The sequence below is a fragment of the Lissotriton helveticus genome, chromosome 5_1 (genome assembly GCF_964261635.1).
Source record: "Lissotriton helveticus chromosome 5_1, aLisHel1.1, whole genome shotgun sequence".
In the NCBI taxonomy this organism is placed as follows: Eukaryota; Metazoa; Chordata; class Amphibia; order Caudata; family Salamandridae; genus Lissotriton; species Lissotriton helveticus.
Window position 1 is genome coordinate 292,349,776 of NC_136065.1, and position 24,278 is coordinate 292,374,053.

The 24,278-nt window shown below is 49.0% G+C and overlaps 1 protein-coding gene across 2 annotated transcripts in view; it reads left to right on the plus strand.

The window, feature by feature from the left end:
* LOC144753122 (uncharacterized) overlaps positions 1-24,278 on the plus strand; it is a 390,145-nt gene that overhangs the window by 348,986 nt on the left and 16,881 nt on the right. For both annotated transcript variants that reach the window (XR_013594206.1, XR_013594207.1), the window contains one exon: positions 5,448-5,552. The gene's annotated coding sequence lies outside the window, so the exon portion shown is untranslated. The remainder of the gene's footprint in view (positions 1-5,447; positions 5,553-24,278) is intronic.

The following is a 24,278-nucleotide window of genomic DNA, read 5'->3' on the forward strand; positions in this document are numbered from 1 at the left end:
CTCGCATCTTTCAACTCCAAGACCTAAGACGGTGGCTTCAACGTTGAGTCAGGTAAAAGACCCTTCATTGACGTCAACCAGGCAACTGTGAATGACGAGGAACAGGTCTCCGTTGGGGTTGGCCAAACGTTCGACGTCAAGATCTGTACATAGATCATCGACGTCGAAGCATAAAATGCCGTCTCTGGCGTCGAAGCAGAGGACTTCGTCTTCTTCATCCCAGAGAAGATCAACGTCGAGACACCAGTCTTCGGCGCACAGGTTTCAACATCAAAGCAGAGGTCTCTCTCGACATCAGCGCAAAGACGCTCGTCGTCGAGGCAGAAGAGTCCGCTGACGATAAGACGGTCGACGTCGAGGCAGAAGACTCTGTTGATGGCATCACGAAGATGGTCAACGTCGAGGCAAGGGGTTCCGTCGACAATACCATAAAGGCGTTCTATGTTGAGACAGAGGTCTCCGTTGACGTCGAGGCCGCGACGTTCACCGTCGAGACAAGGGACTCCGTTGGCGTCCAAACTCAGACTCAGAAGCACAAATCTGCTACGGGCTCATGCTCAGTGAGTTTTTCCTCCGTCACCATCACCAGCGTCAAAGGCAGAATCTCACTGCACGTTATCAAGACATTCTTCTTTCTCTTCCTCAAGATCACCGTTGGTCATTTCAACGTCACATAGCCAGGCGTCTTCACCTGTACGAACCCCTGCAACTCAGGAGTTTGCAAGAACGAAGAAGCAAAATTCTCCATCTGAACATCGGTCCCAGATGGTTGTTGCCTCTGCATAACTGCCAGAAACCTGACGCGGCACAATCGAGAGGTGTTCAGGACTATTCCAGCCCTTTGCACAGGTCTCCTCTAACCTGTCTCATGCAAGCGGCGTATCTCTCTCCTACTACTCCATCGAGCGGTAGAGATCGCACGCATACTCCTACTCCCTCTCCAAGAAGAAGATCCAGATCTTGAGAACAAAGGAGAAGACACAGGTCTCCAACAAGTTCACCCTCTTCCACCCATTCCTCGAAGAGGGATTACTCTCCGACTATGGCAGACAGCCCACCGTCGAGAATCTCTCCGGTGGATGACGTTGTTACTTTACATGATGTTCTATCCAGAGGGGCCAACAAATCAAACATCGCTATGCCTACTCCGCAAAGCTCGTCCTCAGTCATATTCAAGACTTTGCATCAGAGATCAGCAGCCAAACCATTGCTACCTCTGATCCTGGATCTGCTCCAGCCTGTAATGGACATTTTTCTGACATCGGTGAATCTCAAGGCTGCCCCAGAAGAATCGTGAAGAAATGAAGGCATCCTGAAGAAAGACCCTTTATTTCTCAGATTTGATCCTCCACCAGATTCTGGTATTATAAGCAGCGGCTAAGAAAACGCACGCAGTAGCCTCCTCATCTACAGTTCCACCGGATAATGAGAGCAGAACACAGGATATATGGGGGAGAAAGATCTGTGGCACGTCAGCCTCCATGATGAAGGTCTCCAGGACTTCCTCCCTGTTGGGTCGCTATGACAGATCTTTGTGGGACTCCCTTCAGAGGTTCACAGCGAAACTGCCAAGGTAAGACCGCAGAGATTTTGAGGAAATTGATCAGGAAGGCAGCTTGGTGGTAAACCAAGTGATCAGCGCCGCAGCTGATGGAGCTACATCTGCGCTGCAGCTGATGGAGTGACATCTGCGCATTCCTATGCACATGGAATCAGCGCCAGAAGATCATCCTGGCTCCGTCTTACTGCACCTAAACCGGAAGCGCAGTCCCGATTCTCAATCTCCTTTTTACAGGCTCATCCTTGTTTGGCACTCACACTGATGAGATGTCGAGGATGAAGTCAGAACTCGATAAACTGAAGGCGGTTGGACTTGAGAAGAAGAAAGAGTTCTGGCGCTGTTACAGGCCCTACGATAGGCGGCCCATCCTTCAGAGGGTTTAAACCCTCACTGGCAGTGGCAACAGCAGGGTCAATCGAAGACCCATTACCAGGGTCATCGTACCCCCAGAGGAAGAGGAACCCGTCGTCAGTCGACTACCTCAGCAAAAACACAAACTAACCAATGAGTGTCAGCTTCCTCCATCACTGTTTTCCACTCCTGTAGGGGGAAGTATTGCCAATCAGATAAAGGAGTGGCAGAGTATTACAAGGGACCAGTGGGTATTAACTATGCTGCAGAATGGGTACCCTCTACGTTTTCGACATCGGCCTCCCTCGATCCCACCAGCGAAAACAACATGCCACCAGATAAAAATACTACAGCGGGAAGTATCTATCCTTCTAAGAAAGTCGGCCATCGAGAAGGTTTCTACAGCGCAACGAGGTCAAGGAGTATACTCAAGATACGTCCTAGTGAAGAAGAAGGGTCGAAAGTCAGACTACAGGTCTATTCTAGACCTTCGGACACTCAACAAGTCCATCAGAAAAGAAAAGATTCGCATGTTGGCCCTTCATCAAATATACCCGCATCTACAGCAGAGAGATTGGATGTGTTCGCTGGATCTGCAAGATGCATACTTTCATGTCCCAATCAATTCTCTTCACAGGAAGTTCCTGCGTTTTCTGGTGGGGTCCTCCCATTATCAGTTCAAGGTGCTGCCCTTTGGGTTGAAATCATCTCCCCGAGTGTTCACTAAGTGTGTGGCAGTGGTGGCAGCCACTACACGACGCAGGGGCATCTTTGTGTATCCCTATCTCGACAACTGGCTTCTGAAAAGTCCCTTTCCCCCCAGAGCGAGAGGAACCATTTTCAACGATGTCTAGACCTTTGCCAGCAGCTGGGTCTCCACATAAACTGCAGAAAATCGACTCAGCAACCCACGCAAAGAATTCACTATCTGGGGGCAACAATAGACTTCGCAATAGGAAAAGTGTTTCCTTCGGAGGAGAGACTGTTATCGATCACACTGAAGGGCAAGCATATCCTACGCAACAACTTGCTTTCGTCTGTCAGGTTGCATCTCTTCTAGGATCAATAGCATCCTGATCTTTCTGGTACCCAATGCCAGGTTGAGAATGCGTCCCTTACAATAGGATCTGTAGGTCAAGTGGAATCAAAGAACGGCTTGGTGGGAAGGCAGGATACAACTGTTGCATGCAGCCAGCGCCTCAATACCATGGTGGATGAGACAGGAGACTCTTCTGGTAGGGGTTCCAACATTCCATCAGCTCTTCCCTCCCAATCATTGATCATGGATGCCTCCCTCCAGGGTTGGGGCGCTCATTTGGGGTCCCTCCAGACTCAAGGTCAATGGTCAACAAAAGAGCAGTTGTTCCACATCAACATGCTGGAGTTGAGGGCGGTGCATCTGCAAAACATTTTTTTATTGAGATGAAAGCTCAGACAGATATTACATCAGAATCACTGATCAGGCGTAAGCATCAGCCTATCACGAGACAAGTACTTGGTTAAATTCCATAATCAACAGTAATCCTGTACACACATAGCCCTTGTACTCTGGGCCACTAACATGGTAGTGCAACCAATTGCAAATGATAGAACTAAAACCCCTGTAGGACCCCCCTCCCCCCCAACATATACTCACTACTCCAACTATACCCCCCCTTCCCTCTCCCCCCCTTCATTCAACACATGCCCCCCCCCTCCCCCAGGTGTGTCGTGGTGCAGCCCCATTTGATTGTAAAGGTGTGGACATCTCCGCTCTTATCTCACATCCGGGCCAGTGGATAACATGTGGTATGTGTCGTCTCACTGCCCAGTGTGGGGCATCCGTGCGCAACCGGATAATGCAAGGCAACTTGCTTTCATCTTGGCATTTTATGGTGGGTGTGCCCCAGGGCTTTGTGCAGGGGTCCCTGCGCCAGTACCAATGTGACATGCAATTCAAGCCTTGCGCAAACACGGATGTGTCGTGTACATATGGTGGTGCACTGTGGTGCAGGGATAAACAGATGTGTGTTGAATCTGATGGTGTCTAGGGGGGCTTTGCTGAAGTTGTGTTGCAAGAGCGTTGCAACTCCAACAATGTCCATGCACTGCCCATACCTAACGTGCTGTGCCACTCCTTATGTCTGCTTCAAGCAGGCGTAAGGTTGCGTCGCAGCGGCCTCTGATAAGTGATACTGTGAAATCATGTAGATTACACTGACTCACTTGGACGCGGTATATCCCAAAGGAGTGCACACCCTGCCTACCTCCAAGCTGACATTGCGCAGGGCCTCACAACATGACGATTCACCCTAGTAGCGTCACGTTGCAAATAATCCTAAATGTGTTGTCTGTTGTAAACCACCGTCGTGTCACAGAAGTGATGCAACAACAGTGTAAATTATTTTTCTAGGGGGTCGTAAACCTGCCACAAAATCTCCAAAAAGTACTTCACCCTGTGCCAGCCTAAATCACAAAGCAGATGGTGAGAGTATCCTCTGATGTAAATATGTCCAACACATATCCTGTTGTCCAATTTCCACTCTGCCATGCCATTACATCCCCAACACACCACTGCTCCTACCTGCCCCGTCTGCGGCAGTTCTGCACAGTACTGTTATCACACAGAAGATATGGGCAAATCCCCGAAACGTTACACAAGCACATTTCCCATTTGTCAACTTTTCTCTCTTCTCACCCATTGACATATCCAGCCGGAGCACAGACAACTGCAGTAGCAGAGGGCACCGCATCGCATAGGAGGAATTGGCAACGTACCGAGGAAGGCATGTCAACCACACAAACTGGTAAGTCAAAGTGGACAGGAGATGTTCAAAATGCATATATCGTCAGACGACAACAGAGGGACAAATAGTGCCCAGCTATGTAAGTCAACCATTTATGCCACATTTGCTGCATTACAATTGGAGTTGTCAATGGACATTCACCTTTAACATATGACATTTGTGAACAGCGAAAGACAAATCATAAAATGTCTTGGCTCATCATACCTTTGTAAATGTGGTACACAACATGTATTACACCAACAAACCCAGAACGGGGAAAGCAATCCTGTAATCGAGGGCCACAACAAGTCAAAAGGGTGTACACACCATATTGTAATAGTGTATGTAGACCTTATCAAGAAATAGCATTTGCACCGATACGGAAATGAAGACCAAACAGTGAGATACCAGTCTCTGTAGTATTGACAATGCATACACTGTCCAACTTCTAATCTGTCATACATACTTCATTCAGCACAGTCCACACAGCTGATCATGTACTGCGTACATTGGATGGATAATTTCCGGACATCAACAAAACACGATAGTGGACTTTACCTATGGATTCGTAGGCATGTCATTGTGACATAGGTAGCAGCAAGGTAGTGGGCCAAATCTAAGTTATATGTGGGATCACTCATTACATAATGTATGACACACTTCTGCAACGGTGGTGAACATGACTGCTTGTGCCCGTCCTGTGCCAGAAATTGAATGCATCACATGTGGCAGCAGGAATGTAAAGTTGCTAAACAAACTTATCATTGTAGGTACAATGTTGTCCTCCCAGAACCCCAGACGCCCACTGACTTCTGCTACTAGGTTGGACTTGACATCTGTCCAGGGACCACCTACTGCTCCGGTGCAGGGCCACGGTAAGTCAAGCTTGCTGAATGCTTATTAATTGTGCCTTTCACCTCCACCGTATGTGTTGTACAACATTGTTATCCTGCATCACAATATGCTCACATAGGGCATTTGAACACATGGCCAATCAGACCCTGGTGGCAAATGAGATGCTGACACAAAATGTATGCCAAGTGTGTGCACAATGGACATACAATAGCACAATGTGTCATAAGAAACGTCCACAACACAACAGGCTTGCAATTCAATGATATGCTAAATCCCTAGCAAAATTAACATGGTCAAATCAACATGAAATTGGTATGGCTGAGGCACACACTGGTGACAGTTGTGTACCTGTGAGATGGGTGTAGGGGCTGCTAAGGTGAATCTTCATGCAGTTAATCCTGCAAAATGATTTGGCTGAAGGGCAACAGGATAATCCAGTGCAGGTGGGAAGATTCAAAGCTTCTCACCTCATCTGCAATGTGTGATCTAAACCAAATGTTGTCTTCTGCTTGCCTCCCTTCTACCATATTCAAATGTATAGGTGAGTGTATGATATATGAGTTTTGGATGTCTGCTGCACAAGACACCATCTGTTGTCATGTAAGTAGTACCATGATGTTGGAAATGGAGCATGGGAACAGAGAACACTCAAAGGATGGGCATTAGTAATCTGTGTTCGCTCATTCAACAAGCATTTGCAATGCAATAGGTCTCGCATTAGGAAAGTTTGAGCTATTCGTATTGTAAATGCCAAATTTTTTATTTATGTGTTGGTTTTGAGAATAGCGAAATGAATAGCTTTGTCATTTATAATGCCAATAGTTTTAACTTTCGCAAATGTGACATCTTTAGCATGTGTTGTATTTACATGACTTCGATGTATTGCTATTACAAAGAACAATGGCTTTTATTTTTTACAATAATTAATAGTTAAATAAAAGTTAGCATTAACATTCCCGCCGGCGGCGCGGTAGTACAGTGAGTCACTGCCTCTGACTGCCCAATTACGGAGACCCGGGCGGGGCCTGACCTTAGCAGTCTTTGCATTACAGGCTGTGGCCCCGCGTGGGGGGCAGGTGATCGGATGTGACCTCACGAGACCTGGAACAGGCAAGGTCGGTCAGAAGCTGAGCCGGGCCGGGGCCTCGACTGGAGTCACGGGTCAAATTTAAAATTAATCAACATTATGATACCACGAGGACTGGACTGACGGCCTGAAGAATCATGCTCGGGTGGCGCGGTTTGCCGCCGATGGACGAGTCATTGCGGCCACTGTAAAAACATTCCTATGTCGCGTGATCCCGGAGCTGCAGCATATTCGCTCAGGAAGCCTTCGTGAGTTGAGTAAGTTATTCCCAAATCAATACTGTCGAGTCATCCTGCCAAGACACACGTTGTCTGTGAATCCCGTGCACATATAGGCTGTGGGAGAGCTAGGGCGGGCATAGTTTAAACTTTTGAAGCCAGAGCACGCAGCCGGGAGCCCGACTCTGCTGCAGCTCCGACTGTGTTGTGCTGCGCTGCTGCCGGGGCTCCCAGCGTGGTAATGAACACTTACTACAAAGCTACCAACCCCCGGCAGACTCGTGGGTGGCCGCCGCTGGAGTTGTTGCCTAGTGCCGTAATACTGCAGCCTGGTCCCCAAGTATGTCAAATAAAACTTCAGAATTCCATGCCAGTCACAATGTATTTGCGTTTGAGTGTTAAGTATAAACATATGCTCGGTAGATTCTGTCTCAAGATGTCCTTTTACACACTCGTGAGCTAAAGCGCGAGAGTATGTGTGTGCCTAGTACTCACTTCTGAAAAGATGCTGCCACCACTTTTGCTCTGTGACCGCGGCGGCTGGGACACGCTAGTAGCCAGAAGGAGACGTGCTCGCGACAGGCTGGGGAGCACGCGCACACGTTCCAGGCAGCGACGGAGGCCTGGCGCGCACCCCCTCCCTGTGCCGTGTCGCACGCCGTGGGTCTCCTCCCCTTTTCCTCTTCCCAGTGTGTGCACCGCGGGGGCCTGTTTCCTACGCTGGGGGCCTGCAACCGCCGCTCCCTGCGATGTTGGCGGAGGCTGGCGGGGATGCGCCCCCGGTCTGGGGGAAGCTGCCGGTTTTGCAGCCACTCTCGGTCCTTCCCCTGAAGCCGGCCCGCCTTCCCGCCACTGCCTCCTCCACCCGGAGCCTCCGGAGCTGCAGAGGAGCCTGACTCTAGACGGGCCGGAGTACGAGGAGGAAGAGGTGGTGATTCCGCTGACCGCTCCGGCGCCTAACTAGTAAGTACCGAGGTTCGGGGGTATGGCAGATCTCCCGATGCATGGGGCGGGGGTGTGTGTCTGTGTGTGCGTGCAGGGGGGGGAGGGGGCGGCGGCGTGTGTATGCGTGCGTGTCTGTCTGTCTGTATGTGTGTGTGTGGTGGGGGGGCGGCAGCGTGTGCCTGTGTGGTGTGTGTGCAGGGGTGTGGGGGCAGGCTGTGTGCGCACGGGAATATGAGGCACGAGAGGGGCACGGCGCCGTGCGCGCCCACGAGGTCAAATCTGCGCTCGTGCCCCTCTCGTGTCTACATTCCCAAATACGGGCAGCAATAGGTCTCAGGCAGACTGCTGCTCGACCTAAAAATTAACTGGTTTGAGGATGCCATGCTATTAAAGTAAACTGGACCTGGGCTCAGGCCATGCTGGACATGTGGTGTTGAGGCCAGTGGACATGGAGCCCATTATGGCACGCCTGTGACTGCTGGACGACTGGGGATACTTCAGGAGCTCTCGAACCTCATTAGGGTGGGTCTACTACTTGCAAAGTGCAACATCACCGCTCACTGGCGATCTAAAGCTCCCTTCTAGAGCGCATTCAGTACATGAGATGTACACCTGTTCCCAGCAACAGGAGGTGATATACAGAAGCGGGGGGGATCCACTGGTGCAAGGAAGGTCTGTTGCCCTTGGTTCACCATATGAGGAAAGCAGTGCCCAGTTGAGTGCAGTAGGATGCTAACAGTGGCAGTGCCGGGTTCAGTGTAAAAACTGTAAAATCAAAGGCATGTAATTAATTTTCTTGCCTTGTTGAAAGTTAAGAAAGACGAATAAAAATATGTTGTCGACATTGAGGGGTGTGCCTGGACAAACCGACCTTGCCTTTAGTATGGTTTTATATACGAGACGTGTATACAAGATGGAATTGCTACTGCATCCTGAAGCTCTGAAATGCAAAACGTCAGACCAGAAATGAGCACATTAGCTTTGCCAAGAATCATTGTGCATTAAGGCGGCCAAGTGTGAAATATTCCTACAATATCTTGGTTTCCAAGTCCACTCATGAATGCAGTGAAAAGACCCGAGGAAACACCCCACAGGTACACAGTGGACAAGGCTGCAAATAGCAGCTTACACCGTGCTCTGGGCTTTACATGCATTGACAACGTTTTGTTGTTTCTGATCCGTTACGTCACAGTTTACACACAACACTGCGAAAAGGTTGGGTGTCAGCCTTTGTCGTAATGTTCACAGAATTGAAATACGAGGCGTCTTAAACAAGTACAATAAAAACTCACCGCCGCAGCCCGGCTTGAACAGGAAGCCAGGCAACCTGTGTTGGGACGGGGGCGGGGCCGCAAAAAGACAGGAAGCAGACGGGAGCCTACCCCGCGCTCCTGTGCTGAAGCGCTCCTGTGCCCGTCAGCCGGAAGATTTGCGTGTCAGCTAGCGGGGCTCCCGTGCTCGTGGAGAGCCCCGCCTGCTGCTGAGGATGACCCGCTGCCTGCCGCTGCCTGCCGAAGGAGAGAGGGACACACGAAAAGAACTCGGTGAGTGGGGTGGGAGGGAGGGGGGGGACATGTGCGCGCGCGCGCGTGTGTGTGTGTGCGAGTGTGTCTGTGTGTGTGTGTGTTTGTGCCTGTGTGTGCGCGTGTGTCTGTGTGTGTGTGTATGTATGCATGCATGCATGCGTGTGTAAAAAGATCCGATGACTGGTGGGGGGATGTAAAGTGAAAGTAAGCAGCGCGCGTGTGTTTCAGTCTGTGTGGTGGCTGGCTGTGTGCGCACGCGTGGACGGAGGCGACGTGCGTGTTCGCGCACCCAAATCCGGCCGCTTTCAAGCTCGTAACACCCTCTAGTCCTTCCTCCCCCCGAGACAGACAACATTAGGTCTCCAGCTGGACACCTGCATCCTTTGGATGCAGTTTACCAGCATGACCTAAAAATGAGCTGTTTGACCTCATGGTTAGGGAAGCACAAATGGGCAACATCAGGCACCTGACAACTGCACATCTCACACATGAACTCCTTTCTGACTTGTCAACAGACAACATTACACCCATGAAAAAAGTCAGTCACAATGGTAAGGGTGAAATCAGTAACCTTCTCATACAAGTTCGTCAGTTGATGGGTCATCTTATTGATGTCAGTGCTGCATGGCTGTAAGCTAGCAAATGCTGCTTGTGAGCAGGTGCCCACATGTTAAGTCAATGAGCTACACATGCTGCACATCGTCCTTGATTATCCACAAATGGCTAATGAGAATGTAATTTGATCTCATAGCTACAATCTGTTGTACTAAAATATGGCCATGTATTTCTCATCACAGGTGCTGACAGGATGAGACCACTGCAGCGGACACCATCACGGGGGTTGCATGACATCCTGGCTGCAGCTGTGAAACCGTTGCGCACCTGTCCCACAGGTAAATCGGGCATGAGGAGTGTCAACAGCTTAGATTTCAAAGCCATTACAGAGATCGAGATCCCCTTCTACATGGAATCAACAGTTGTTGATTACAAAGTGAAATACTGACCAGGAGTGACACATATGCAGGTCTGTCATTTGGTGAGGCAGATCGTTGAGAATGTTGTTTCTACCCTCTACAGCTATTTCTACAACAACTATGATGAGACAGGTGCAGCAGGGTACACCAGGAGGGAACGCAAAGGGACAGAGAGTTGGGGCTGGAGCTGGTGAGTTTGCTAGTATCATGTAGATCTCCGTGTAACACCTCAGTGCTATGGTGTGAGCGGCCATTTGTGGTGGTACCCTATCATGATCAGATGATCCTCATCTGCTGATGCAAAGTGCAGTATATACAATCCTGGTGTTGCTGCACATGTAATACCTGGTCAATCACTAATACAGTTGCAACCTCTGTGTTTCAGATGATGCTGAGGGAGAGGCAGGCAGACCGACAACCAGTGGTGGCCGACGGGCAATCCGAGGGGAGAATCCTCTGATCCTCCAGGCAGCAATGTCGGTTGCAACTCATGCCCAAGAGGAGGAGGATCAAGATCAAGAGGACGGTGACTTTGAGGAGGATGATGAGTACATTTCTATTGACTCCGGGGATTACAATACTGACGTCCTGGACTCAGATCCTCTGACAAGCAACGCCCGTCTGCCTCCTCTCAAACCATCAACAACACGGCATACATCAAACCATCCACGGCTCACACACATCCACTCACAGATATCACTCACTCACAGCCCTCACGTCCGTGACCGACATGGTGGTTCCCCTACCCACTCTTCCCTACGCAGTTTATCCCAGCCATTCTCTCCAACAACTGTGGGAAGTACCAGCCCTGTTGTGGACCTGGTATCCCCTGGGCACCCTACTCCTGCCCACAGACTTCTACCTGCCACCCCCCCTGTTGTTGGACCTGCTCATCTCATCCCTGGCAGACACCAGCAGAGGGGGTCTGCACGTGACGATGGCAGCCAGTGGAAGCAGGACTTCTTCCGACAGCAGGCAGATGTGAGGCAGGACATTCGGGCCATAGGGGCTACCCTGTCCGACATTTCTGGGTCCCTGCAGGACATGGCCCAATTCCCTCAGGTGGTGGACAGGATGGGCCAAGCTTTGGATAGGATGGATAGCACTTGGCAGGAAATGTCTAGAAATATGAGAGACCTGATATCCATCCAAAGGGAAGAGAGTGCAAGACACCATGCCTTGGCCATGAAGATGATGGAGGGCATGGTGAGAGTGATCCAAAGTCTACCTTCACGGCCAACGCAGGGAGGGGAACAACCATGTCGGCCTGTAGGACAGCACATCCCCACACCTGTAACACCAACTGCACAGCACCACAGCCAAGGTACCCAAACACACCCGCACCCTGAACAGTCACTCCCACCACCCCCACTACCTGCCCAAACACCACCAACCTCTGCACAGTCACTCCCACCACCCCCACTACCTGCCCAAACACCACCAACCTCTGCACAGTCACTCCCACCACCCCCACTACCTACCCAAACACCACCAACCTCTGCACAGTCACTCCCACCACCCCCACTACCTGCGCAAACACCAACCTCTACACAGTCACTTCAACCAGCCCTTGTCCAGCCACGGACACCTAATGTGCAGACACCATTGGCACCTGCACCTCTTGATCAGCCTGGACAACACCCACAGACACGAAGGCGACAACCTCAACCTCCCCCCTCACCGCGTTCCTCCCCCCCACTATTGCGGAAACGCAAACATGACCGCCATTGAAATGCCCATTTTGTTTTGGGCTCCTTAGGAGTATTTTGACAATAAATATCTACCAAAGTAATATCCTGTTGTGTACCATGTCCCTTCGGACAATGTAGGCATGTGTGTGTGTGTGTGTGTGTGACAGGTACAAGTGTAACACATCATAGCAACACGTTGTCATGTGCATAGAATGTGACTTACTAAATATGTGTCTATATTTGGGGATAGACATTCAAAATGAAGTCAAAATAGTCAGACAAAGTATAATTCTGCAAGTTATTTATGTAGGAACACAAACAAACCGTCCGTTTGGAAGGGAGAAAGGAAAACAAATGATGATCTTAATGCAGAAGGAGAATGGAACTTGGATTTGGGTGGGGCAAAGCAAATATAATACGTCATGGGAACCAGTCTATTCACAAGGGGAAAAAGAAATCTCTGTCCGAAACAATGTCTCAGTCCAACAGTCAAGTGTCTTTCTGGTCATCCTCCAGGACCACAATGTCTAGATCCTCTGGGTCGGACACATCCACACGGCTGGCGGATGCAGGAACAGGCACCACACGGGAACGTGACACACAAGGAGTATGGGGGGAAACAGTGTGGGGCAACGGACAGGGGGACACATTGACGGTGGTATGGGAAGGCACTTGGGAGATGAAAGACATTATGGCTTTGTTCAGGGACTGGACTTGGGTGCCGAGGTTGTCCATAGATCTTACTAGGTCCGTGTTCATGGACTGGACATGGGTGGCGAGGTTGTCCAATGATCGGACTATGTGCGCTTGCATCGAGCGTATCTCCAGACACACCTGTAGCAAGATGCGAGCGGACATGTCCGGTTCACCCTCGACCATCCAACTCAAGTCCCCTGGCACAGCCACGGAAGGAACAGCACTGGCACAGGGGGGGGGGCACAGAAGGGATGTGGTGCCTCAGGTCCGGAGCCGATGGGTTCGGCTTGGCGGCTACGAGGAGGGGGACAGGTATCAGGGGATTGAGCTGGAGCCCCCGATGGCATGGGGGACGCTAGAGGTAGGGAGGGGCTGATGGCAGGCCCAGGTTGAACATTGGCCTGCCCCGGTGACACCTCTTCGTGACCCACTGGTGAGGTATGTGTGGCTGAGTGGCCATCCCCCACATCATGGTCGGAGGTGTCCGCTCCTTCACCCCCCCCTTCAATGTCCACAGCCTCCACCCGGGACATAGTACCAGTGTCATGTTCTTCTTCATCCCGGGTGGGTGAAACCCCCTGGCCTGCAGATGTTGAGGGCCCCTCCTCCTCCTCCTCTTCTCCTTCATCGCTGGTGGAAAGAGGGTTTAGCCGCCGCCGAACTGATGGTCTCCTTCTCCGGACATGTTCCTGCGGATCTCCTGTCTCACCAGCCGTGCCTGCAGAAGTGTAAGCAAAATCCTGATGTGGTGGTTGTTCCATGCATGACGCTACACATACATTGAATAGCCTAGGTCCGAATTTGTTTGCCTCTGATCACACTGTATAGTTATCAGGGGCCGATTTACAACTACTGGCGCATCTCGCTAATCAGCAGAGGTGTGTCTGATGAGTTGCAACGCATCAGCCCACCCGTGCGTTCACCCCTGATGGCCCGCATGTACAAAGCGGCACACCGTGGCGCTTGGGTGGCAGATGTGTGATGCATCCACGGGGGAATAGCCGGACTTTGCTGGAGTGGCGTGGCAAGTGTGAACCCGCCTCCAGCAAGGCTCAGGGGTGCACGATTGCTGACATGCTGCGGCAATCCTTACACCTGCTTCAAGCGGGTGCATAGATTTCAATCCGCTTGGCCATAATAGTAACTGAGTGAAATCTTATAGTTTCAATCAGCCACTTTTAGGATGCGATCCTGCACCGTATGCGTCACGTTGTAATAATCCTGCAGCATGGCGCTTTGTGTGCTCCGCCGCTGCGTCACTAAAGTGACCCTATGGCGGTGCACAGAGGCGCAGGTGCCTTGTTGATCTGCCCATCAGTCCTTATGGACTCAATGGTGGTTGGGAGCACACTGCCTCACAGTCCCAGCACAGTTTGCCCCTTTGTATCCGGGTAAATGCTGTTTACAGTACTAACTTACTCCTGAATCATCTGTGTTTGCAGGGAATGCTGCCAAGTTCCTCTCAGATCACAGTAACACTCACAGGCACACAGCAAACCCAGATGATTAACTTTGCTCTCTGAAACTGCTGCTCTCTACTGATGAAGCGCTCATTCCAGAAACACGTGTCTAGAGATATACAGCAAAGTCAGCTGCAAATTTGGTGTATGACTCCAGATTATTCCTAAGTAAGTTTGAACTGTGTACTGCATTTACCAGGATGCAAAGGGACAAACCGTGCTGGGACTGTGAGGCAGTGTGCTCCCAACCCCCATTCTGTCCATGCACTTACATTACATGTATGCACACTGTCATATACTGATTTGAGTTTGACATGGACATCTCATGTGTATTATTGTGGCTTGCGCAACTGCATTATCCAAACCTCAACCTTGGCATTGTTGTGATCTGTGTGTCATGTCACTGCTGCATGTGCCAGTTCAACTACAAGTCCACCAGAGGAGAACATGAAGAGTCCAGATATAATAGATAGTGGCCATTGATATGGATTTGCAGCTATTTAACGTCTGGACAAGTGTCATCTGCTTTGTAGCATTGTATGGGACAAGACAAACGTGGGTCACACATCCACGTGAGGTCTGGAGTACACATCTAGCTACATTGTGTGTCTGGCCTTTTGATGTCCCCACACATCTTCGGACAATCCAGTGCCACATAGTGTCTTACTTGACTTACAAGGTAGTGCAGTACACCGCTGAACAGTGGTGGGCGGTTGTGACAGCTACCTGTACATGTGAAATGTCATATAGGCCACTGAGGGTGAGACGTCTGTCAGTGGACACACCTTGCCAAACTATGAAAACTTGTGAGTGATGCAAGGATCTCAAAATCTGTCATGACTCCAAGGCACATGATGATCTGTCTCAATTGGAACACAACGCTACAGGTGCAATGCTAATCACAACATCCAATCCCCTATGGCCTGCCATGTGCAGACTGGACAGTCTCTGTACCATCGGTCATCCAATGCACACATCTGTTATGATTGACTTGGTTCAATTGTAGTGGTGCTGGCAGAGCAGAATTCAATATGAATGCATGAGTGTGGCTCATTTACCCAGTTGTCATGAGAAAACTACAACTCCCAAAATGCACCCTGGCCTGTATAGTACATATGCCACAGTGTGCCTCTTGAAACCTGGTGACTGCTGCTTGGACATGCAATTGGCTAACAGAGGCATGGAACACACAATGGTACAGCACTGTTTCACTCACATCATACTCCTAGACTCATATTGCATATGATGCACTTACTAGGTTCATGCTGCTCGTGCTCCTCCAGCTGAGCATGGGGGTAGGCCAAGCTGCTCGCAGGACCCTCCTGTACAGTGGTGACAGACGAGGACGATGTACATGGTGCTGGGAGGACAGGCCAGTCAGCTCGGTAGCCTTGGTACGGGCCCACCGCTTCAGGTCCTCCCAGCGCTTGCGGCACGCCCTAGCCCTCCTGTTGGCCACTCCCACTGCACTGCAGCGCTCGGCGATGTTGGCCCATAGCCTGCCCCGGGCTGCAGTGCTCAGCTGGTGCTCAGGGTCCCCATATAGCTGAGGGAATTTCTCCAGCACCCCCTCCACCAAGATGTCCAATTCCCTGTCTGTGAAAGGGGGGGGCTCTCTCCTCATGTTCCTCAGCCATTATAGGGAATTAGGTCAGATGAGAGCAGCAGGATGCCTGAGGATCTGATCAGTGATAGAGGATGACTAAGAATGACCACAAAATGGCTGCCAACTACTTCCTGTGATGTATTTCCTGTCTCCCACTTCATGTATTGCCTTGCCTGTATGAAATTATGTGTTCTAGTTTATTTTCGTAATTTACGGCCCAAAATCGTAGTTACCGGTTCCGGGTCGTAGTTTCCGGTTCCGGTCATAGTTTACGCACACGCGCATTACGATGCGGCGCCGGAAAATACGTATTAGCGCCGTAAATAACGAAAATGACCCGGAACACATTATATCATACAGGAAATGTTATACAGGTAGTAGGAGACAGGAAATACATCACAGGAATTAGTTGGCAGCCATTTTGTATTCATCCTGGGCCATCCACATTCAGTAAACAAATCCACTGCCATCCTGTTGATCTGATGTAGGGGAAAGTGGAATGACTATGCAGGTGTGTATCATGAATATGTATGAAAAGGGGGAACAGGTCATTTCAAGTCATTTATGCAGTGACAGGGGGTAGGGGGCTGACAACATCCATCCCACTTTCCTAATCTCATACTTTGCATTATGGGACATGTAGTTCATATTGAGTACTCAGTATCAGAGTTGAATGAAGTGTTATGTAACATTGGTGTGGATATGTCAGATACATATGGGGGCAGCTATACGAGCCCTGTGTGCACCAATTGCGCCACAGTAGCGTAACTTTGGTGGCGCAGCAGCGCTATGCCACCTCCATGCTGTAGGGTATCTTCAACATGACGCATCTGTGAAATGTGTCATATTGTAAGGCCCTGCACCGCAGTTGTGCATTCCTGCACAGGGGGGACCTTCCAGCACACAAACACCTCCGAACAGTGGCAGGGTGAAATTTACTAAATTACACTCAGTCATTTTCATAGCCATGCTGCGTCACAACCCTGCGCCTGCTTGTAGGAGGCCTAAGAATTGATGCAGCATGTTAGGCATCGGCTCGCCGCTTGCCTTGCTGGAGCTGCATTGCGCTTGCGACCCAACTCCAGTGGTGCTTCACCTTTATGACAGCATATGCTTCACGCTTCTGTCTATACTTGGCCCACAGCGCACAGCTTTGTAAATGCGCACATCCATGATGGCGCAAGGGATGTCTGCTGTGAGGCACAATTACTGGGGCATCCCTGCTGATATGCAGAGATGCAACTGTTATTGTGAACCTGACCCATGGTGCATGAATCGCCCATGACATCATCACTCACATTCTGTGCCTATCATTTGTGGGGAAGTCAAATCTGTAGTGGTCATAGGCTTGAGTATGCAACCTTTTGTGATTTGGTGACCCATCCTTATGAGTTCCAGGTATGTCTGTCAGGACATGTATAGTTTGTCATTAGCGTGAATAGTTTGTTTTAGGGATGTCCACTACGCTGCTTGCTGACATGGGCACATGACCTGAGGCGCATTCCACCTTTTGACTTCTGTCAGCAGCTGTGATTTGCATGCAGTTAGTGTGGTTTGCAAAGTCGTCTCAGGGTGGCATTTATGGACACTGTTGTGTCTGTCCACATTTCATCATTGACAACAGACAGCAAACCACATGTTGGCCGTGACACTACAGGTTGCTCATGCAAAATACGTGGCAACGAGCTGATCACGGACTTGCATGCCCTGACGTTGGTCATGTGCAATAGCTCGGTCTCCCACATTCAGAGCTAGTCGAGGTTCGAGAGGCATGTGTAAGCCATGCATTAGAGCAATGTTGTGCAAAACACAACAGGCTAGTATGATATTGCACACGACTACTGGGGAGTACAGAAGCACACCCCCTGTACGGTCGAGACATCTGAATCGCGACTTCAACAGTCCAAAAGTGCGCTCGATGATGGCTCGTGTACGTATGTGTGCCCTATTGTACCTACGCAGTGTTAGCACGCCTGTAAGGGGTAAGGAGATGTGGAGAGAGTGCATACCCAGCGTCGCCTGAGGAGGGAAGAAAGGGCAGTTGTTAACATTTCACTCTTTGACTTTCACAGGACATGATCTATACGTTCATACATGCAGTGTCTGTTGGGCCATGTATCTTATTGTACAATCATTACTATTGGGGGGCATTCAGACATTTCAATGACGCATATCACTCATTTTCAGTGCTTGGTACTTACCCAGTAGCCACATGTTACCAAATTCTCCAGCAGCCATACGCCGAGCAAGAGGTGACATGCGGAATATGAAGCTGTCATGTGTACTGCCTGGGAACACTGCATGCACATTGATGAACCTTCCACTGGCATCACAGACAGCTTGTACATTGATGGAATACCATCTGTGTCTGTTGCAGAAGATGTGTGCAATGTGGCGGGGTGGCTGAAGGGCCACATGGGTGCAATCAATTGCACCCAGCACACGTGGGAATTGTGCAAGGAGATAAAAATCTCTTGCTGCCCTTTGTCTCATGGCCAAAGTATATGGCATTTTGATGTAGTTGGGGGCTCTATCAGTGATGCATCTCAGTACCTGATGCAGGCACCGCGACTGGCTCGCCTGGGTAATGCCCACATGGTCACTGGTGAGCCTTTGGAAGGACCCAGTAGCAAAGAAGTGGAGGGCAGATAGGATTTTGAGGTATGCTGGTATTGCATGTGAGCAGCAGGTCACAGAGTCAAGTTCCTGCTCCCACTCACATACCATTTCCAAGATGACTTCAGGTGGGAAATGGTACCTGGCCCTTACATCCTGGCTGGACATTCCAAATATGTTGAGCCTCTGCCTGTAGATCCTCTCTGCTCTTCTCCTCCTCCGCAAGTAGTTTTGCCGCATGGCAAGGGGTAGTGCTACAAACACGTTCAGTGACATCCTGGAAAGGGATTGTTTGTGTCTGCTCTGCTTTCATACATGCTGCAGGGCTGGGATTGGCTGCTGTGTGTGAGCTGATCCATGTTGGGGGATGGGTGGACCTTGGCCAGGTGTTTCCCCTTGGCTAACATGTCCAACGGCCCATAATCGTAAATTACGGCCCGTAATCGTAAATTACGGCCCGTAATCGTAAAATACGGCCCGTAATCGTAAAGTGCGGCCCGTAATCGTAAATTACGGCGCAATGCCGTAAATTACGATTACGGGCCGTAAATTACTCCCCGGCGGCGGACGTAAAGTTAGTAGTCTTAAATCAATTCTGTGAATACCGAAAGTAGTAAGTTCATTCTGTGAATCCCGAAAGTAGTAAGTTCATTCTGTGAATTCCAAAAGTAGTAAGTGCATTCTGTGAATACCAAATTGTAGTAAGTGCATTCTGTGAATACCAAATTGTAGTAAGTTTAGGATTTTGTCTTAAGTTCATTCTGTGAATCGGGCCCAGTGTTCTATAACTCAGAAGTGTCAGCTGGTATTTCGCAACAAGGCTCAGAAAGTGTGGAAAATTGCCTCCCTGCTAGGGTCGATGGCATCATGCATTTTCCTGGTCCCGAATGCCAGACTTCGGATGCGTCCTCTTCAGCAGGATCTGGAGGACAAATGGGATCAGCAATCAGCTCGCTGGGACGACCAGATTACTCTGTCAGATGCAGCTCGAGCTTCCATTCCGTGGTGGACAAAGAAGCAGAATATGCAGGTGGGAGTTCTGTTCCATCAACCTCCTCCTGCACAGACCTTGATCACAGATGCTTCTCTGCAAGGTTGGAGAGCTCACATGGGTCAGCTCCAAGTGCAGGGTCTGTGGTCTTCCAAAGAAAGCACTTACCACATCAACATGGAGTTGAGAGCAGTCCACCTAGCCCTCAAAGCGTTCCTTCCCTCGCTTCAAGAAGCTTCAGTATTAGTACAGACGGACAACACCACCACAATGTACTACTTGAACAAGCAGGGGGGAACACGCTCAAGGACTCTTTCATTGGAAGCCCAACGCATATGGCATTGGCTTCTGGCTCGCAAGTAGTCCGTCACAGCAGTCCACCTCCCAGGAGAACAGAATGTGAGGGCGGACACACTAAGCCGGCATTTCGAAGACAGGGAAGACTGGGTTCTCAACGACGCAGTAGTAGAAGACATCTTCCAGTCTTGGGGTCGTCCCACCATAGATCTTTTTGCGGACGACGAAAACACCAAATGCCGAGACTTCGCCTCAAGGTTTTACCAACCAGGATCGAAAGGGAATGCCCTTTTGATAGACTGTAACCAAAACATAGAAGGGAGGTAGAGCTAATCGTTGGATTTGTGCTCCACTTTGGTACTTAGGTAAACAAAAGAAATCCAACATTCAAAAAGGGGGGGAGGAAGGAAAGAGTGGTCAATAGGTATTGAAGCACTCAGTGTTTGATAAAATACCCCTCACACACCAAAAGGCCCCTTGGTGTCATGCTTCATCATCGGGGTCTTCGCACCCCTCTATTGGGATGCGGCGTGCTGCGACCTACGGCTACGCGGGAGCACTATAGAGTTGGCTATGTGTGGTGTACAGTGTGTGGGGTATGTTTTTAGGTGAGTAGGGAGTGTGGTGAAAAAAATAGTTAAAAAGTACCTGGCACTAGAGTGTAAAAGAAAAGCAATTTTATTCTGAACTCTGGCTGGTACTGTTAAAAGAAGTGCAGGGCGAGGTCAAGTCTGTTGTGTTAATGAACAGGACCTCTGGTGTGCTTTGTTGTCGACATGTTTCGGAGGCAAGCTCCTTCTTCAGGACAGGGGCACAAACTCCCTTCCCTACTCACGTCTTCTTCTACAAAAAAATGTGTATTTTTACAAAAAAGTGAAAATTTTTGTAGGAAATAGGCTAAGTGTGCCTACAGCGGTCTGCTACAAGCTCAATGACCTGTAGAAAGACAAAAATAACACCTAATGGTTACCCATGTAGCGGGTAGTTCGTGCAGGCACAGTCACCTGGAACCTCACCATTTGCTTATTAATAAGCCTGTTGAAAAAAGGGGGACTCACAACACATACAACATAAAACACATATAACCTAGGTTTTACTGTAAGTTGTATTCATACTTGTGAAGCTTGGTTTGTAGGCTTCATGAGCAAAAATGGAAACGTCGGGGTGCTGCTCCAATGGCTATCTGTAGTGGAGAATGGTGCAGCTTTTAAAATTCAATTCAATCACACTTACTCCACCAGCGGAGCAGCGTGAGGGGTAAGGCGGCGATCAGAGTGCCCTGACCTTGTGAGTATAATACCTTTGAACAAGTATCCTACGACCATCTGCACTCTTTTACATAAGTAAGTGTGATTGAATTGAATTTTAAAAGCTGCACCATTCTCCACTACAGATAGCCATTGGAGCAGCACCCCGACGTTTCCATTTTTGCTCATGAAGCCTACAAACCAAGCTTCACAAGTATGAATACAACTTACAGTAAAACCTAGGTTATATGTGTTTTATGTTGTATGTGTTGTGAGTCCCCCTTTTTTCAACAGGCTTATTAATAAGCAAATGGTGAGGTTCCAGGTGACTGTGCCTGCACGAACTACCCGCTACATGGGTAACCATTAGGTGTTATTTTTGTCTTTCTACAGGTCATTGAGCTTGTAGCAGACCGCTGTAGGCACACTTAGCCTATTTCCTACAAAACTTTTCACTTTTTTGTAAAAATACAAATTTTTTTGTAGAAGAAGACGTGAGTAGGGAAGGGAGTTTGTGCCCCTGTCCTGAAGAAGGAGCTTGCCTCCGAAACATGTCGACAACAAAGCACACCAGAGGTCCTGTTCATTAACACAACAGACTTGACCTCGCCCTGCACTTCTTTTAACAGTACCAGCCAGAGTTCAGAATAAAATTGCTTTTCTTTTACACTCTAGTGCCAGGTACTTTTTAACTATTTTTTTCACCACACTCCCTACTCACCTAAAAACATACCCCACACACTGTACACCACACATAGCCAACTCTATAGTGCTCCCGCGTAGCCGTAGGTTGCAGCACGCCGCATCCCGATAGAGGGGTGCGAAGACCCCGATGATGAAGCATGACACCAAGGGGCCTTTTGGTGTGTGAGGGGTATTTTATCAAACACTGAGTGCTTCAATACCTATTGACCACACTTTCCTTCCTCCCCCCCTTTTTGAATGTTGGATTTCTTTTGTTTACCTAAGTACCAAAGTGGAGCACAAATCCAACGATTAGCTCTACCTCCCTTCTATGTTTTGGTTATAGTCTAGGCAGCGCGCAGCTGCGGGAGTTATACTTCTCACTCTCTCCACAACACATAATCACATACACTAGGTAACTGTAGACCACAGCGGTCTCAAACTATGGAGGACGAACATGGCCTAACCTTTGGCGAAGATGAAATTGACAGAATCCTGACTGCAGTAAACCCTTTTGAGGGACTCAGCAACCCTGAAACCGGCCCAAACATTGATGACTGGAATGAACTGGTTAAATTAAGACGCAACCAGATAAAGGCAGCTTTACACGGTCTGATAATGACGGAATACCTGAGGAACAAGATGGGACCACCTGGCTTGATTGTAAAGAATGAACCATTCATTTTCCAAACAGACATGCAGTTCAAGAAGGAGTGGTCATTAATCTCATGGCACTGTACCAGGGACTGGTTGGTTCTAATTATAAAAACAGCAACCAGAATCACACAAGAGCTAAAGATTGATATTGGAAAGATTGAGGTAAAATTAAACACGTATATGTCAACAGAGGACCTTAAAATCAGATTGGATGAGCTCAGTCAACAAATGACAGAATTTGAATTTACTCTGAAGCAAAGCAAACTCAATAAATTGAGCAAAGATAAAGACAAATTCACACCTGAAGGAACCTACCCATACACGAAGGCCGACTATGTATCCACGAAAAATGATACAGACAGTGATGGGTCAGATATTAGTTCCGCCAGCTCAAATTCCAGCGGTGGTAGAAGGAATCGCCCGAATAGAGGCGGATGGAGGCAAAGAAGACAACAGTTCCCAAGACAACGAGGGTGGAGAGGATACCCACCCCAGTATCCACAATACATGGGACCAACACCATTCCAGCCGTTCCAATTCAACCACCCTACCGATGCTCAGGGCTTTCCACAATGGAACCAAGACTTTAATGGAGGTTTCTATGGTCCACAACCTTTTTTAGGCTCCCGCCCAGGGACACGGGGAAGGAACCGGAAAGGCAACAACGTCACATGGGAGGAACCAGACCAAGGGAACCCCCGACAAACCAGGAGCATGACAGGCTCCTTACCCAACCAAGCATCAACCAGCAACCAGAGAGGGACTTAGTGGTGAATCTAACTTCTAAACCCTTGACGAGTATCCAACAACAGGTATTAAATAAAGGCTTGGGATTTGTACCAACGCAGAGACCAGATATCTTCAAAGTGAACGTAGAAATGAAGGAATTTGTACGGAAATTGAAACTGCAGGCTTTCTTTGTAGACAAACCATCACAAGCCTTGACAACAGATACAGGTCTGAGACCCAAATCGACCTTTTCACCTCCTGACTCAGTACTTCCTATTGAGTTACTTGCTTTTGAAAAGGCTGTCATGACAGAGGTCAATAAATTGGATGTGTCCTCCACACGAACCTTCCACAACACAACAAAAGAAGAACAACTTGCCTTAAAAACCTTATCTGGGGATACAAGCATAGTCATAAAACCAGCAGATAAGGGGGGAGCGATAGTACTACAGTCAACTGAGGATTACGATAACGAATGCCTGCGTCTTCTATCAGATAGACGCAACTACATGGTCCTACAACAGGATCCAACAGAACACCTCAGGACGAGAATCGGTGGTATGATTGAGGAAGGCCTAACACATGATTGGTTGAGCAAGAAGGAAGGTGAATTCCTGGAGCAGAAAAAACCACGTATTCCATATTTTTACAGCATTCCCAAGATCCACAAGGATCTCAACAAACCCCCGGGAAGACCGATAGTTTCAGGCATTGGCTCAATTTTAGAACCTCTGTCGAGGTTCGCAGATGCCTTCCTGAGACCTTTAGTACAATCGACAAACACTCATCTAAAGGACACAAAGGCAGTGTTACAACTACTGCAAGAAATAACATTTGACCCAAAAACCCAACTTCTGATGTCCCTTGATGTGGAAAGCCTCTACACCAGCCTTCCCCACGATGAAACACTGGCGATTATTGAGGAAGTACTCTTTTCCACACCATGGAAATATCAAACACCACGAGGACTGGTCCTAGAATGCATTTCACTGGCCTTGCAAAAGAACTTTTTCCAGTATAAAACCACAATTTACCAACAATGCCATGGGACCAGCATGGGAAGCACCTTTGCTCCGAGCCTGGCTGGACTCTACGTACACCACCTTGAGACCAGCAGGATTCTCCATGATCAGAACCCATACAGGTTGAATATAAAATGCTGGAGGAGATATATTGACGACGTCCTGGTCATCTGGCAAGGCGATCGCCAATCAGCTGAGCTTTTTCTGGAATGGTTGAACACCCAGAACGCCTTCCTGAAATCCACGAGTACCATCTCAGACCAAACATTGGTCTTTCCTAGATCTCAATATCTATGCAGA